Raw genomic sequence first — 6,000 nt, 5'->3', positions numbered from 1 at the left:
GATGAGGTCCTGTGTTCAATCCCTGGTACCTCTGAAATAAAAAATAAAGAATGGCCCTGTACCTCCCCTTGTTAATCATTGCATATATGGCTTATGGAATGTGCTCAGTAAATATTTGTTGAATTAACTTGGAGATACTATTAATGTGAGGATTGACTCCAAAGCACAGCTCCATCCACTCTTTCCAAGTACAAGTAAAAATTCCTAAGTTTGGATTTTTCTGCACTTTGAGAGATACCACCAGAGTTTGTGGGCATTGGGGAAAGCAATGGAATTTTGCCCAATTAGAGAATGTTAATTTTTGAACCATACTGTATTATGCTGCCATTCATCCAAAGCTAAGCAGAATAAAATGGAGAATCTTCTATTACAAATATATTTGAAACTTCATTTTTAGGGACTTAATGGCAGAAAATCAAGCATATATGTATGATAGAATAAAATTAAAACAACACAAAGGACCCTTTGTAAGATGTCAGAGCTCAGCAAAACTATAGTCAATGGTTTGCTCCATTTACAGTCCTGACCTGTTTTTGTGTCCATAGTGCCATTCTGAGGACATAGCAAGGTCCTTAGGTGTCCTGTGGGTCATGCATCTATTCCTTCATTCAACACATAAAGTGAAAGAACATTATTAGGGTCTTATTGTGGGCTAGGTATTTGTACCAGGCTGTAAAAATGGGTTTCTTCCTTTCTCAGTTTCAGATGTAGTTCAAATTGCTGCATGGCAAAAAATACATGCCCAGTGCTCATTAAGCCCACACTTATAAAGCAGATACCTGAAATCCTTTGTAGCTAGGACTTGCTATGAGGCTATGTGACTACAGCCCCTCACTTACGGAAAGAACAGAGCATAGTTGAGGATTAAGGTTAAAGGAAGAGAGGGGCTTTGGTGGGGAGTCGTTGGACTTTTGGAGTGTTGTGGGGAGGTTGTTGAGAGGCCTATTCTATCACTCACCCCATCTTCCCCATGAAGGAGGAAGGGGCATGATCTCCCCTCATCAGACGAGGGGCTCTAAGTCAAAAGGGTTTTACCTGTGCCTTCTAGAGTTTCTGGGGTACAAGGAGCTAGTGCTTTCACTGAGATAAGAGATCATTGTGAGGCTGACAGCAGAGGAAAGAGGGCTCTTGAGGGAGAGATCTACACTGTGCTCCTGATATGGCAGACATTTGTGCGTTAATGTGCACCCTGTGGATGTGGCCACCCTGAACTCACTAGGATACCAGAAGAGGGTTGTCTAGAGTGATAGTGTGGTCTAAAGAGAAGCTGAACTAGCAGATGTCCTGTACTGGGAGAGGGACTTTGTAAAGGACAGCACGGTCCATGTCAAGGGTACTGCAGATGGAGGGCCCTGGTAGAAGAGTACATAGGAGAGTGACTGTTAACACTGTGAATAGACCCTCCTGCCCAAATGGCAAGACTTTTTGCCTGTCCTGTCTTGGAAGCCACAGGAACCAGAGGCACTCTTGGGGGTGTGGTAAAGGGGTAAGGGAAGTGGAACAAAAAGAGTAGGCATGCATCCACCACCTGACAAGCTGCTAGGTCCAAAACTGGACTTAATAAAGGAGAGTGTGAAATCAGCTCATTTATGGAGGTGTGTAAAAAATAGACTTCCTGCAAATCTTAATGGCCAAATGATTCTTCTTAGGACTAAACGCCACAAGAAGAACATTTATTACCTAAGAGTGACTGTAAAAGTAATGGGCTTTGCTGGAAATTTCATTCAGGGGCAAAATAAGGATGCACACAGTGTGTTTGGGATTGGTGAAGGACTAAATCTACTTTCAGTTTACATCCCACAAGTCCCATGGCATGAGTCTAATTGTTGTACAGACAATAGATCATTATTTTGAGTTTTAAAACTCTTGTACCCATGTTTTAGAAGAAGAAAATGGGCTCGCAGGTTTAAATATCTTGCTCAAGGTCATGGTATGGCATTGAGAAAAGACAAATCCAGATGTCCCTGGACACTCATCCCCATCTGTAGCAGTTTGATATTATTGATGAAGTCCAAAAAGAAATATTAGATTATGTTTGTAAATTCATCTTTTCTTCTGGGCACTTTAGATTATATTGGATTTTTGCTTGGTTAAGTAATCATGTAAACCTCTTGTGCCAGGAGTCCCCACCCTTTGGTTCTCTAATTGGGCAAAATTCCATTGCTTTCCCCAATGCCCACAAACTCTGACTCACAGATAAAAGGCATGGCAAAGGACAGAGTTGGAGCTTTTAATGTTGGAGTTTTGATGTTGGAGTTTGATGCTGAAGCTGGAGCCCCAGGGAGAGAGACAGAGGCATTCACCTGATAGTCTGCAGCTGACCTTGTGGAGCAAGGCAAAGCCTAGAGGGCCTCAACTGACCTTTGGAGAAAACAGAGGCGCTGAGCCCAGAGGAACGCAGGAAGCCTGAACCCTCGCAGCCGTCGCAGCCATCTTGTTCCAACACGTGAAAATAGAATTTGGTGAGGAACGTAACTAATGCTTTATGGCTTGATATCTGTAAGCTCCTACCCCAAATAAATACCCTTTATAAAAACCAACCAATTTCTGATATTTTGCATTAGCACCCCTTTGGCTGACTAATACACCATCTCACACTCCCTTTGGTAGGTTATGAGTTGAATTGTGTACCCCCAGAAGATATGTTCAAATCCTACACTCCTGTCCTGTGAAGGTGAGCTTATTTGGAAATAGGGTCTTTGTGATTAGCTAAAATGAGTCCACAGTGGAAGGGGGTAGGGTGGGGTAGGCAGGCCCTAATTCAATATGACTGGTGGAATTAAAAGAATGGGAGATTTGGACACAGGGTGATACATACAGCCACAAGGGGGAAAGCCATGTGGCAATGAAGACAGAGTGAAGTCCTGCAGCTACAAGCCAAGGAATGCCAAGAATTGCTGGTAAACCCAGAAGCTAGAAGAGGCAATGATGGATTCTTCCCTAAAGATTTCAGAGGGAGCACCGCCCTGCCAACACCTTCATTCTGGACTTCTATCCTCCAGAACTGTGAGACAATAAATATCTGAGTTAAGTCAGCCAATTTGTAGATCTTTATCTCAGAAGCCAATTTGTAGAACTTTGTCCCAGACGCTTGAGTTAGCTTGAAGAGCAGCTTGACACCCTCATCTGTGCTCTGGGGTTCCTGGTTTCCACAAAGCAACCTCTCACCAGGAAGCTGTCCTTGTTACTTAGTCACCTAGCCAGCCCTTCTGCCCTCTCTATTAATATCTCGGGCAATGTGAGTTTGGGTCTCTCCTGGAGGCCCCTGTCTGATCCATGCAGTCCAGCTATGCCCAACCTGAGCACATTTCTGTAAGAACTCAGGGTGTGTGCCCTGCTACTACCATGCTTGTAAGCATGGTACACTCCAACTCAGTGTTATATAAAATGCACAGTGTGTCTCTGTTTCTTTGCAGTAGAGTGGAGGAGAGAAGATTCACATTCTAGGTTCCCTTTCTAGAATATGTGCCTCTTTTATTTTTTATTTATTTATTTTTTTATTGACTTTGTAATAATATTACATCAAAAATATATATGTGAGGTCCCATTCAACCCCGCTCCCCCACCCCCCCCTCTCCCCCCCCAACAACACTCGTTCCCATCATCATGACACATCCATTGGATTTGGTAAGTACATCTTTGGGCACCTCTTGTGCCTCTTTTATGATGCCATAGAAACTTGTTTTGCTTGCACACTATTAGTCAGACACCCTTTGGAGGTAAGGGGTCCTAGAACTTACCAGTTAGATGGGTGAATAAGAGAAATGAAAACGTGAGTATAAAGAAATCTTTATATAATAATTCTCGAACAGGAAGAGGGCACATAATTTACAGTTTCAAAAACTTGGGGGGAAAAAAAGGTATTTTAACTGGCCAGAAAATTCCATTACTCACAGACTTTTATTTCTGCAAGGATTTAGATTAATGGCAGTCATACCCTACCTGGTCAAGGGTCCAATTCCATCCATTAGGTCAGGATGAGATCCCAGTGCTTTTATATTTATACTGTAAGTAATTATTGAGTATATACCCATCTAGGAGCATGGAAAATTTGTGGCAGGGAAGGAGGTCAGAGATGACTTCAGTAAAGGACTTCATGGTACAGATGAGGAAACTGAGGCATATAATATATTTTGGCCAATTTCCCAGGGAGCCTGTCATGGCAACTCTTCTGCTTGAGTGACCATGAATTAAAAAGAAAGGAGGGAAGCAGACTTGGCCCAGTGATTAGGGCATCCATCTACCACATGGGAGGTCTGCGGTTCAAACTTCAGTCCTCCTTGACCCGTGTAGAGCTGGCCCATGTGCAGTGCTGATGCGTGCAAAGAGTGCCCTGCCACTCAGAGGTGTCCCCCGCATAGGGGAGCCCCACGCACAAGGAGTGCACCCCGTAAGGAGAGCCGCCCAGTGTGAAAGCAAGTGCAGCCTGCTCAGGAATGGCACTGCACACACGGAGAGCTGACACAACAAGATGAACAACAAAAAAAAGAAACACAGATTCCCGTGCCGCTGACAACAACAGAAGCGGACAAAGAAGAAGACACAGCAAATAGACACAGAGAACAGACACCCAGGGTGGGGGTGGGTGGGGGGAAATAAATAAATCATAAAAAAAAAAAAAGGAAAATAATGCCAAAGAGATTGGGAAAGTTCAATGCCTAATTTCATTGTTTTTATACTAGGATAGCATTTGGGTATTTTCTAAAGGTACAACTTTCAAGTGGGTTACAAAGTAAATGCATATGGATGGGGTTTCTCACTTCTCATTTCTTTTACCAGGTAAGAATGATGAAAACCTCCCATACATTAAGAAACCCAATTGTTTCTTTCTTCCAGAACACATTATTTTCTAACTCTCCCAAACTAACTTAGGCTAACTCCAGCCAAACAAACCCTCTCTCAATCCTTTTCTCTGTTGTCCTTTCTCACAGTGCCAGTTGAATTGGCTTTTCTCTGATTCCCAGGTTGGAAATAGTGTGGAGTCTGGGCAACAGGAAAGAAAAGCCCCATGGCCTCACGGCCCATTTTTTTTTTTGTTCTGAACACTTCAAATTACTTCAGTCTAACTACCTTGGGGAAAACCTTTTGATATGATTTAGTCCAGTTCTCAAGGTTTTGTTTGTTTGTTTGCATGGGAGTTGGGGTCAAAACTTTAAGTTGCCTGGCCTTCATTTCATGGTCATCATCTCCCTTGAACAATCACACACAGAGGGGTTGAACAGGATTCTGGCATTTCTGGTGCCCTGCTATGATATATTCTGCCAGTGTAGGTTGGTATTACTTCCCATCTGAAAGCTTATAACATATTTGAAAAATCACACATACTCATAGTTAAATCATGATATAAATCAGCATGGGAATAAATGCCTGGTGGAAGGAAGGATTAAGACAAGAAGGCTGAGTGATCCAACCACTCATATGGAAAACATTTCCACACTTAATCCCTTAACTAGATTTAGTTAATTGTGGTCACATCTTACTTGACCATGAGTCCAAGGTCAAAGTCAAATTTCCTTATGGAAATCACAGAAACTGTTCAACGTTTATTTTCCCTGCTGCAAATAGGACACCAATGGACCACTCTGGGGAACAAGCGAGATAAAGCATGCACCATGCTACCACATGTGAGAGTCTTTAAGGTTAAACTCTAGGAGTTGGCCCCAAGTTCTAACCTCTAACTCTTATCAACAATTTGCATCACTTTGAACTAACAGACATATCAACAGACCACAAGCAAGTAATGCCTAAAGAAGGAGGAGGCATATAACTTTATGATGTGCTTTATGGTTTATTTCCTTTGATTCTTATTGCAACTCTTTTTTTACAGAAAGAATCATCCTCTTATCATCCAAGAGATTGCATTTCATTTTCATTTCATGAAAAGGCAAATCATTTGGAATGTAAATAAATCAACAAAGTCAGAGCTGGGATTTGGATCCAGGATCTTCTCAGTCCACCTCCTGTGATTTTTCCTCAGGGCCACGTTCATTCTGTTCCCCA

This window comes from Dasypus novemcinctus, chromosome 9 (genome assembly GCF_030445035.2).
Source record: "Dasypus novemcinctus isolate mDasNov1 chromosome 9, mDasNov1.1.hap2, whole genome shotgun sequence".
In the NCBI taxonomy this organism is placed as follows: domain Eukaryota; kingdom Metazoa; phylum Chordata; class Mammalia; order Cingulata; family Dasypodidae; genus Dasypus; species Dasypus novemcinctus.
The sequence above is the reverse complement of the archived record's forward strand: the minus strand, read 5'-3'. Positions refer to the sequence as shown.